At 43.9% G+C, this 12,418-nt stretch overlaps 1 long non-coding RNA gene across 1 annotated transcript in view; it reads right to left on the bottom strand.

Moving 5' to 3' along the window:
• Positions 1–2,028, bottom strand: part of LOC137149315 (uncharacterized) — a 40,382-nt gene extending 38,354 nt beyond the window's left edge. Inside the window, exon 1 of the long non-coding RNA XR_010918742.1 lies at positions 1,736–2,028. This is a non-coding gene — a long non-coding RNA (uncharacterized lncRNA). The remainder of the gene's footprint in view (positions 1–1,735) is intronic.
• Between the last annotated feature and the right edge of the window lie 10,390 nt (positions 2,029–12,418).

The raw sequence follows: 12,418 nt of genomic DNA, 5'->3' as shown, positions 1-12,418 counted from the left end.
ATTTTCAAATTCGGATCTGCAGTTTCCAATACAATCTTCACCGCTGTGTTTGAATCGGGGTTTTGGTTCTGTTCCATAGGATTCAGCCATTCTCCTTAGTGAAAATTATTGGTGGCTTAAAACCAATGAAAAATATCAGTGAAGAAAAACAGGTTTTCTAACTGAACCCATTCTTCAGGTACACACCTGCCATCATTCATGGTATTGGTACTTAATTTAATAGATTTATATATTTTAAAACCAGAAGGGACCATTCTGCTCATCTGGTTTGATCTCCTGCATAACAGTCCACAGAAGCTTATCCAGAGATTCCTGCATCAAGCCCCTAACTTCTGGCTGAGCTACAGCCCATTTTTTAGAGGGGAAAGCCAGTCTTGATTTTTTTAAAAAAAGACTCAAGTAACGGAGAAACCACCATGTCCCAAAGTAAGGTGTCCCCATGGTTAATTAATCTTGCTATTATAAAGGTGCATTATATTTTTAGTCTGAATTGGTCTAGCATTAGCTTCTAGCCCTCAAGGAGAAGATTTCGGATACTAATGTAGGTACTTGTAGACTGATCAAGTCACTACTTAAACATTTCTTTGTTAAGTTAATGAAAAATATTTCTTCTGGTTTCCTTCTTACTCTGTCCCTTTAGGGCCACGGCTACTGCCAGGAACTATAGGATGCTCTAAATCCCAGAATCCCCAATCTTGTGCTATCTGAAGTGCATTTATTTCTTGCTTCCTAAAGTTGGAAGTTAAAGATGTGGATTTTCAGATAGACCACAAGCAGGGATTTCATACACACACTCACGTGATTCTGCAGGACACCAGGCTATTTACACTGACATCTGTTACTGGGGCTGCTGACATTAAAATAAATAGTGCCCCACAAAGGACTTTAGGGACTCCTAAATACAGTCAGAAATAAAAAGCTGCTATTCCAGATAATTTAACTCCAAGTACGTATTTGCTTATGATGAACAGACTGTGGCCCACCCTACATGGTTGTGCAAGAGAGCAAGAGGGTACCTTAATCCCCTCCACCAGCCAACCGGACTGTGGGTGGCTAGGCAGGGCACCACCAGCTGCTGCAGGGTTGTTACATCCCACACAGGGGAGTGAGGTGATGTGGGTGGGCAGTGCTCATACCCCTCCCCACCACACCCCCCCAAACACATCAGCCACTGTGTCTGGGACATACACATTTACTCTATACTGGCATAGTGTGACTCAGGGAGCTGGGAGGAAAACTGCTTCTTGGACTGCTCCTGGGACAGCACAACAACAGGGAGCCCTAAACCCCGGGTTTGTGGCAAAGCCATAAGTGAGCTTTTATTATGTATTGGTTTTGATTTACACAATGAAGAGGGGTGGCCCGGACACAAGTTACTACAACAAAGCAAGACAATAAATAGCATCCTATCTCCCCAACAGCCAGCAGAACTCAGCCACCACAAAACTGTCCTCCCCGTGCAGGTCGAATGCCCACCTCCCTGCAGCAACTCAAGGAAACACATGCACCAAAGGTCAATAGATTCCAAGGCTATTTTAGATGGGAGCTGGTTCCAGAGCCAGGGCCCCTAACAGAGAACATTAACACCAGCACCCTCTCTTTTAAAGGTAGCAGGTTCCAACCTACTTACTCTCTTCCACTGATTGCAGCTGCAGCAGGAAGTCATGAGGAGAGAAGTGGTTCCTCAACTAAGAAGACCCAAACCATTTAAGGGATTGTCATGGGGTCTACTCACCATTAGTGGCACCTCCTCCTGGCCATCCTGGGGATTAACTCTGGTCAGGCATTGGGTCCTCCTCTGGCAGGGTCTCACCCATAAGCCTCTTGCCCTGCAGCCCCCCTCTTTGTGACTGAGCCCTCCAGCTGAGTTGCTAGGTGGCTCCCCTTCTGGGAGGGCTGAGAAGGGGTATCAAAGTCTAAGTCATCCCAGGCAGTACACTGTCCTGTGCCTGGTCTGTGCCACATCCCCTGTGGCTAGTAAGGGAACCAAGGCCTGCCGTCTATTCTGGGTTCTAGTTCAGGAGCCCTCTAATCAGCAGCCAGGCTCTGCACTCCTATTCCTTGCTGTTATTCCCCTGGGTGACTGCAACTTGCCTTCACACAGCCCCCCTCCTGGGCTTTACACAAGCCCCTGGTGTTCCTATCCAGCAGAGCCTGCTTCCAATTAGTGCTCCCTCCCCCACCTAAATCTCTCCCCTGCTCACTGCTTAACTGGTTGATTGGGCCCACCTGGCCTAATTCAACCCTCTCAGGGCCAGCAGGAGGAGTACACCCATCACAGGGACTTAAAGATAACTTCAGTCTAGGCAGCCAGTGCAGATCATGGAACACAAATGACGTGTTCCACCAGCAGGAAGCACCACTTAATATGTGGATCATCAGAACCTGCAAGCGTTTACTTCCCAGCTTGACTTACCCCCAGGGAAGGGGAAGGAGAGGAATTGAAAAACTGCCTTCCTTATTACTAGAATATTTCAAATGGATCAGGTGCCCAGGCAGGTAACGATAGAGCCCTCAGAGCAAAGATGGAGTCAGCACTGCAGTGGACTCCTGCCAAAAAAGGGCACAGGCAGGAATGCAGCAGGGAAAGTCCCTTCCACCCCACGGGCACCTATTCCAATCCCTCCCTCCCCCAGAGTAAACATACCCTGGAATAGTACAATGAATATAAGGAAGGGAAATATTTATTTATAGAGAGATGAATGGAGAAAAACAGCAGAGGATAGGAGGAGCAATAAAACAGGTTTAAATCCAACATGAGGCCCCATAAGCCCAGTAGTACCATCATATGAAAGGGCAGATGTTGAGCAATGTGTCTACACTCAGAGCTCAGGAATCCTGGGCTGAGTTCCAGTCCAGCAGTGAGTCTTGGGTGCTTCTAGTTGTCTTTGATGCCAGTAAACTTTCCCCAACAAAGACTCCCATCTTGAACCAATAGGTGGCCCCATTCCTGTAGCAAAAGGACCTCCTCTGGATGACTCAGCCAAATAGTGGTGGGGTCCTTTCCCCTTTCTATGCATAAAGGACGTCCTTCATTCGTGGATCAGCTCACTGGGTGAGCTCCACCTCTTGATCCTTCAGTCTGGTTAGCTGAATGTCCTGTACTCTAGTAAATTTGAGTAGACTGTGGGTCTGGCTTCTGGCGGTGCTCCCCAGGCAGTCAATTGCTTCTTCTCAACTGGCTATAGATTTATCCTCGACAACCGATAGCCACTGGCATAAAGCTTTCAAATTCAGGGGTCCACACATCCATGTGAGCATTGGGTGATAAGTCCTCAGCGTGAGGCCAACAAAACAAGGCATCCAGATCCATGTTTGTTTGTCTTGACTGGTACTGCAGAGTGAAATCAGAGGCAGAGTGTGCCTCTCCCCACCGGTGCCCTGCTACAGATAATTTCTCTATTGTCTTGACGTACATCAGAGGGTTATTATCAGTCTTTATGATGAACTTGGCCTCAGAGTTAGTCAAGGAACCCTTCTGCCAAGGGCCACTTTAATGCCAGGAGCTACACTTGATGAGCAGGGTAGTTTCTCTCAGGGGCTGTGAGGCATTGACTCGCAAAACCTACTGGTAGAAGTTTGCCCTTGTGCTCTTGACAATGGATGGCTCCTAACCTGGTGTAGCTTGTATCGACATGGAGCTCGTATGGCTGGGTGGGATCAGCGTACACTGAGACAGGCGTTTGATTCAGTTATCGAATGATTTTCCAGAAAGCTTCTTTGCCCTCGGTGGTCCACTCTCCAAAAAGTGTGCTCACATTAAAATATTGATCCCGCTGTGAGTTCCACTTCTTATTTGTGTGGGGTATCCCCTGGTGAGCTCTGTGGGCACATGCATGATCTGTGCAAAATTCTTTATCAACCTGCAATAATCGCTGCAGAATTCCGGAAATGACCGTAGTTCCTTGAAGTTCATGGGCCTCTACTCTTGCCAGTACTCCCACTGCATCTAGCCTCACCTCAGTTTCCCTGGGTTCTATCTCTTCCAGGATCCCCAGCCCAGCCCAGCCTTGGTTATTGACATCCATACCCCTCAAACAGGTCTTCGAGTAATCCCCCCCCCCTTTTTTTTTTGACTTAGAGGAAAATCATTCTGTGCAAAGCAGCACACAGGGTACGCGATGTAGGAGTGTGTGTACCGTTGGTCCCAGTATGGGCCATCACCTGTAATTATAAAGCTCTTGTGGCCAAGATGGAGTCCACACTGCAGGTGGCTCCAGCCAAAATAAAGGCACATGCAGAAACACAGCAGGAAAACTTCCTTCCACTCCAGGGACACCTGTGCCAAACCCTTGGAGTAGACACACACACACACACACACACACACACACACAAATAATACAATGAACATAGAAAAGGGAAATATTTATTTATAGAGGGATGAACGGAGAAAAAAATAATGGGGAGAAAATGGGGGAGTGGTGAAAAAGAGCTAGAGCAAACAACAGACCCATGAGCCCAGCAGTACCACAGTATAAAGACTAGAGGTGGAGTACTGCATCTAGATTCAGCGTTCAGGAATCTGGGGCAGAGTTCCAGTCAATCAGGGAGTCTTGGGTGCTCTTGATCATCTTTGGCACGAGGAAACTTTCCCCAGCAACCCCCTCCAGTGCCCTCGTCTGCCGCTCTCTGCAAACACGCAAAGTGACAATCTCCCTACTTAACTAGCTACAGCCCCTCCCCTTATTTTCAATGCACAGTGAAGTGACAGAGATCCTGGGTCCAGCCCTGGTTTGTCCTTCTCAGGGTGCTCCTCCTGGCTCCCGTCCTGGGATGTCCTTTGTCAGCCACTCTGTCCCTCCCAGGCCTCAGACCGGTTCTCTCTATTTCACTATATGAAGGCTACTTGCTGTGGGTCCTTCCTGTCGCTCTCCCTCTTTCTACCCTCCCCTCCTTGGAACAACCAGCATTTCCTCTGCCTTGAGGCTCTCTAAACCCCAAGGGGGTTAAATATGGAAACCTGATGGTAGATGCTCTTCATACACCTTGATATTACTACATTTTACAATATTATATCAGGCCATAGTTTTAAAATTAATGATGGCAATAAAAGCTCTTAATGCTGGAATTCTGCCTGCATCCAGGGCTGGGTTGTCTTAGAGAAGCTTGATAGACCTTTAAAAGACATTGTGTAAGGGCAAATAAGCCCCTCCAAAAATAACTCTCTCTCTGGCTGAGTTTTGTTTCCCTATTGTCTCTCCTAAGCAGCCTGGTAACCCTGCTGTTGCACTGTTTTGCCATCGCCTATTCAGAAGGAAACCTCTTCTACAATGAACAAGCTCAGGGATAATTGCATGGGTGCTGATGTGTGAAGAAAAGTGCCAGGTGTAAGTATGGGTTAGAGAAGCGCAAGATTTTGCACAACAACTGGATAGGAGACAGAGAACAATAACATGTGCCTCTGTGCCTAGGGTAGCTCTGGAGTCTCGCAGGACTTTGTCCATGGCCTCGCTAAGGTGCTGTGTGAAGTGGGAATATGTCCCATCTCCAGCAATCAATCAGACCCTGGTGTAGCGGGGCAGACAATGAAAGCCATTAATTCTGCTGACTGAACTTACTCTGATTTAACACAGGGGTGTGTTGCAATGGGGAAACAGCCTGTGCTCGGCTACACTCGGGGTTGCACTGGAGCAGCTGTCCGCCAGGAGTTGTCGTTCCCCAGTACCTTATTTCCCAGCCTAGATTAAACAAGCCCTGAGCTGCTGATGCTGCAAGGAGCTGAACAGCTCCAGCAAAGTGCTGTGTGCTTCCACCTCTACTGATCACAAGATCAGTGCCTTAGTCAGAAGCGCCGCTGGGGTGGCAGAGAGGATAAGTGTGTTATATCCCCCATTTTAGCTGCCCCAGTTGTCAGCCTTGTTCTTGTACAGATTTGTTTTTGAAGGAAATATTTTGCTGCACTCAGGATGAATGCAAAGCTTACAGGTCTCCTCAGAGCAACAGTGATTTACCATGTTGGAATAAATGCGTAAAGTAGCTTTTGCAGAACAGCAGACCCCCTAGCCAACAGGCTAGTTCTTTGTATGTATTTGTGAACAGCAGAAATTGGCATTCATCTCCCCAGGCAGGTTTCTGAAATGTATACTGTCCTTTAACTGACTCCTTAATATTTAATATCATGGTAGGATGAAGTCTGATTTTATGGTTAAAAATGTCAATTTTCACAGCTGATTGAACTTGTTTAAAGGGCAAGCAGTTTACTTGTATTGAAAACTATATAAACAGATCAACTTATTTACTGACATTAAAAGAAGCGAGTACTTTATACTCTGAAGTTTTTTTGGTTTTTTGAAACTGAAAATTAGCTTAAATGGCTTAGTTCATTATGCATTTCCCCCCCCCCCCCATGGCAGATAGACTGTAGCTTATAAAAAAAAGCCCATGTATCTGGCAGCAAAAATAATTTCTTAGTCAACTAAAGCCACCCTTTCAAACGTTTTCCATAATTAATTATCATCAGTTATTTGCAAGTCCATTCTGTTTTAGCTTTTGTTTGTATTTTTTTAATGATGAATATAATGTACATATAATAAGAAAAGCAGCATCTTCTAAACATACAAATAAATCTTAAGGCTTTAGCAGGATTAAGCAAGTTAAAAACATTGAAATCCAGATGCGTGGAATCACAGCAATCCGCTTTATTAATGCTTTCCTAACTCGGAAACCAATTAAAGTATTCATGGACATGGAGCAACTGGGATTCATTATTACTCAAATTCTTTCCCTGTGCCTCATTTTAAAAATAGCTGCAACATTAAGACAAACATTTGTGCTTAAAAATCATCTTTTAGTTTAAAGAGGTGGGTTGAGGAAGGGAAGGCTTTGATATGGAAGATACCATAATGAATCTGCTGTCTCACGACTGAGTACACACTTTTGTCTCCAGAACAAGGGGGAAGAAAAGGACTAGGCAACGACTTACTTTGTTGTTTGTCAGCATTTAGCCACTAGAGGGCAATGTGTTATCCAAAGTGACATCCAGGGGCAGAGAGCATGAGTGTGAGTAGCTGACTTGGGGGTGTCTGTAGAAGGAAGGTGGGTAACAGGCAGCCTGAGAGCTGGGACAAGAAGGCTGGCTAAGAAGCTGAGCAGCTATACAAGCTGTGGCATAGAGTCATCGACAGCAGGAGAAACAGGAAGAGCAGCCTGCAAATGGGAGATGTGAGGCAACCATTACAGAAAGACAAATGGAAGACAACACAAAGTATCTACATCACCAGACCACAACTGACATATGGCTTATAAGACTACATTGAATTACCTTTCCAAGAGGAAAATGGACTAGAAGGTGCACCCTTGGTATTAAGCTGTAGGAACCCTATAGGTCTCTTGTAATCCCTGGTAACCTTCTATTAGACTGTTCCAGTTGGGCAGGGATTGGGAACTGCTGTATGTGTCTTCTACTGGAACCTGTCAGACTTGATCCTGGTGCATTTACCCCCTTTCTTCCTTAGGGCTGGCAGGAAAGAATCTCCTTTTACTTATTAGACTGTTTGAGGTTTATACTGGTGACCCAGCCAACGCTAACATCAGTGGAATCTGGTGCTTGGAACACCTGCACTGCTTGCCTCCAATCTGGTGGCATGCAAAACACACTACCACATATCTTTTAGAAAAAATCCAATCTTGATTTAAAGATGGTCAGTGCCAGAAGATCTACCACAACCCTTGGTAAATTGTTCCATTGGTTAAATTATTCCTACTATTAAAAATGTTATGCCTTATTTCCAGTCTGAATTTCTCTAGCTTCAAATTCCAGCCATTGGATCATGTTATATCTTTCTCTGCTAGATGGTAGAGCTAATTATTAAATATTTATTTCCCATGTAGGTACTTATAGACTAATCAAGTCACCCCTTGACCTTCTGTTTGTTAAACTAAATAGATTGAGCTTCTTGACTCTGTCACCATATCTTATATTTTCTAATCCTCTAATAATTATTTTGGCTCTTCTCTGAACTCTCTCTAGTTTATCAACATCTTCTTGAGAGTATTCCAGCAGCAGTCACACAATGCAAATGCAAGGGTAAATAACCTCTCTACTTCTACTCGAGAGTCCCCTGTTTTTGCATCCAAGGATCGCATTAGCTCTCTTGGCCACAGCATCACACTGGGAGCTCATGTTCAGCTGATTATCCACCAAGACCCCCAAATATTTTTCAAAGTCATTGCTTCCCAGGATAAAGTCACATGTTGTGTAAGTATGGCCTACATTCTTTGTTCCTGGATGTATACATTTTCCATTTAGCCATAGTAAAATGCATATTATTTACTTACGCTCAGTTTACAAAGCGATCCAGATCACTCTGAATCAGTAACCTGCCCTCTTTATTATTTACCACACCCCCAATTTTTGGGTCAAGTGCACTCTTTATTATGATGATTTTATGTTTCTTCCAGGCCATTGATAAATATGTTAAATAGCATAAGGCTGACAAGCGATCCTGTGGGACTCCATTGGAAACATACCTGCTTGATGATATTTCCTCATTTAGTTACATTTTGAGTTCTATAAATTATACAGCTTTTAATTTTATATTTTAATTTGAATTTTATATCGTTTTAGTTTTTTAATTAAAATATCATGCAGTACCAAATCAAATGCCTTAAAAAAGTCAAAGCCTATTACATTTACAATATTAACCAAACCTGTTCTTTCATCAAAAAAATATCAAGTTTGTTTGACAGGATCTTTTTCCCATAAACCCATATTCGTTTGCATTAATTATATTATCTTCCTTTAATTTTTTATTTGTTGAATCTCGTATCAGCTGCTTCATTATCTAGCCCAGGATCGATATCAGACTGACAGGCCAATAATTACCTGGGTCATCCCATTTACCCTTTTTAAAAATTGACACAATGTTAGCCATTTACAGTCTTCTGGAACTTCCCCAGTGCTCCAAGACTTGTTGAAAATCAACATTAATGATCCAGTGAGCTTCTCAGACAGCTCTTTTAAAACTCTTGGATGCAAGTTATCTGGACCTGGTGAATTAAAAATGTCTGACTTTATTGGCTTCTGTTTAACATCCTCCAGAGATACTAGTGGAATGGAAAGAGTGTTATTATCACCATATGATAAGACTATATCACATTTCTGCCTTTTCACATTATTATTGATAATTCTACCATTTCCACCTAGTAATGGACTAGTACCATTGTGAGGATTCTTTTTGTTCCTAATATATTTAAAAAAATACTTCTTATTGTCCTTAACTCAACTAGTCATAGATTTCTTGTGTCCCTTGGGTTCCCTTATCAATTTTCTACAATTCCTAGCTTCTGATTGATATGCATTACTATTAACTTCCCCTATCTTCCATTTGTTATATATTCTTCTTCTCTCTCTCTCTTTTATTTTTATTTTATTTTATTTTTTGGTGGTGGTGGGCTGGTCTTAATGGGAGTTCTGCACATGTTGGGCTTGCAGGATTGGACCTGATAAAAATGATTTATGAAAAAAATGTGCAGCTTTTAATTTCAAAACCCTCCTTATTGTGACAGTAGCTTAGGGTGAGATTTTTCAAAGACTCCAAAACAATTTGGATAAAAGTTAATGGGAAGTGGACATCCTAACCTGTTAGCTGGCTCTGAAAAATCTCATTAATTACGTCACAATTCTATTGATTTCAGTGGAGTTATCCCAGATGTACTGATCTCAGATGCAACTGAGTAGATTCTAGCTCTGAGCATGTAGCAGACCATATAAATGGTTTCATGTATACCTGACTTACTCTGGTTCTTGTCACCATCATGTCAATATTTCATTCTAATCCTTCTAACACTTCCCTGGCATTTAGATGTATGACCATCCTGTGCTAAATATTTTATTTGCTTTCCACATAGTTGAAACAAATTCATGTTAAATAAGAAATGGTGGCATATTTGAACAAATAGCTTACACAAAGTCCTTCTTGTGTTGAAATGAGAAGTGTTTAGTTTGTTCAGCAGAGCCACAGTACTTGTTGGCATTTAATTTCATAGTGTTACTCGGATGCCTAAAAATGTGCTCATGCAGTGCTCTGAGAGCATGCACATGAAACACATGGAAAAATCACATAAAGAAACCAAAACCCCATCATGAACTTTCTCCCCTCCTCAACAACTTCTCCACAGCCTGTCTCAGCCTGACAAAGGTGACACATAATACGTGATGAAGACCCAAAATGAGTGGGACACACACACACGCACGCACAAAAGATTCATGCTGGAAATGTAAAATGCTGTGGGATGTTTCCTTTAGTGTAAATGTCTTTCTATGAACATCATCATCCTTTATTTCTGTGGGGAGATCATTTCAAACAGTGAAGGTGAAGTGGACAGAAAATTGGCCTGGAATGTAGGTAACTGTGATGGGGTGCTCTACTCACCGCTAGGTGGCTCCTTCGCTTGGCCATTCTGGGGAGGCTTTGCCAGGCCGACACCCCTTCCTGTGGCTGCAATCCGTCACTCGCTGTCTCTTTCTCTCTCTGCGGCCCCTCTCTCATTAGAGGAGCTGCAATTTCCTCTTCATGACTCAGCCCTCTGGCCAGGTCACTAAGCAGTTTTCCCCTTCCAGGGTAGAATCCTTCAAAGTCTTTCTGCCCAAGTGATGTCAGGCAGTCCCCACACCCACCAGCCTGACCCTGTCAGCCCTGAGGTGATCTGGGCAGCCTTCACTGTCCCAAGCAGTCCATTCTGCAGTGGTTGGGAAGGGAACCAAGGCCCACCCTCTACTCTGTGGTCCAGTCCAGGGCCCTTTACCAGGCAGCCAAGGTCTGCAGCTTCCTTAACCTTACTATTCTTGCCCCTGGAATACTTCCTACCTTGCTTCCACTCATTCTAGTCAGACCCCTCTCGCCTAGGATCTACTGTGTCTTGGGGATTCCTATCCCTCCTTCCCTCAGGGAGAGTGACCCAGCCTGCAACCCTTTTTTGTTGCCAGTCTCTTGGCTTTACGTAAGCCCCACCTGTTCCCACACAGGTGAGCTTGCTTCCAATTAGTGGCCACCTCCTAGCCTAACTCTGTCCCCTGTTTGCCACTTAATTGTCTGATTGGGCCTGCCTGGCCTAATTCAGCCCTCTCAGAGCCAGTGTGGGGTGTATACCCTCTCACAGTAACTATCGGGGCTAAAATGAACGAATTTCCTTGAAATAAGGTTCAGTTGAGTGGTATGTTCCTGTGTTAATGCCATCTTTTTTGCATTCCCCTATTCCATCCCTAGCCTCTCCTCTCCTTTTCTTGAAATCTCAGGAAACAAAGTTAGGCTTTGTAGTTTGCCTAGAAATCTGTGGTCGTAGACTGTCAGGCTAGGGGGAAAGAGTGTTGCAAAGTCGAAGACCTTAATGTATCTGTCCAAAGAGTGAATACGTCATCATTCCAATGAAACAGATGTATGTTTCTCTGTATGCTAATCAACAGCGGTCCATGATATGATCACAGAAGAGGTTTCATCAGCCTCATAGACCAGAAGGCACAGGAACAAGTGTCACTAGCACTGACAGACCTGGGAAAAGTAGCTGAACATTAAAGTTACATTTCTTAAAAAGTAAAGCTGCAATAACGAATCATTTCCCATTGAATCTTACCTGGTAGGACCAAATAGAGACAATAAAAATGGACCTACTACCACAGCCACTTAAGGGAAAATCCTGTCTACAGGAAGAACAGACAAGAGCAACAGAGGGACATCAGAGAGCATAAGCTAAGGGTGTCAAGGCTGTGATTCACAGATTCATGCTCCCTAAACTGCTAGTCTCTACACACAGCCGTCCCACAACCTCTGCAGAGACTATCCCTACTCTTATTAGGAAGAGATTGTGCAAGGGGGCTATGGGTGGGGTTGATCTTAAACACACACATGGTGACACTATTTTGGGTTATGTTTAATGTGTGTCTATGGATTGGGCAAGGGGCCAACGCCAGAATTTGGCTCAAGTCTTAACTAAAGCTGGTTGAATAGTTTTTTAAAAAGTGTTTGGTACAGGTATCATCTTTGTAGCCTTGTTTTTTGCCCCTTTATGTTGGCCAGCAATGGTGGGACAGACTGACTGAGGTCTTTGGACAGTGCGCTGAAAGGAGATAAAGAAGGAGTTTATTTCAAAAGAAAATCTAACTAACAAGACTGGCACCTTTAATGTTTTGCTTGTGTGCTGTCTCTCTTTCTTAGGCCATCTTACCTGGTCGGGCCCCAGTCCTGCAAAGACCTGTGCAGATGTTTCATTTTAGGCAGAGTGCGGAATCCCACTTCCAGCACTGAAGTAAAGCATGTGTGTGAGTGTTTACAGTATCAGCATTTTAGACTGTGAGCTCTTTGGGGGCAGGGACTATCTTCTATTCTGTGTTTGCACAGCTCCTAATGGAATGGGCCTCCACAGCCGTATTGAGGATTGTAATAAAAATCAAATCATTTCTAATTGCATCCAATTATTGTAC

The sequence above is a fragment of the Emydura macquarii genome, unplaced genomic scaffold (genome assembly GCF_026122565.2).
Source record: "Emydura macquarii macquarii isolate MOO-44397 ecotype Brisbane River unplaced genomic scaffold, CSIRO-AGI_Emac_v2 contig_719, whole genome shotgun sequence".
Lineage (NCBI taxonomy): Eukaryota > Metazoa > Chordata > Testudines > Chelidae > Emydura > Emydura macquarii.
Note: the sequence above shows the minus strand (reverse complement) of the source record. Positions and strands in the feature narration are given on the sequence as shown.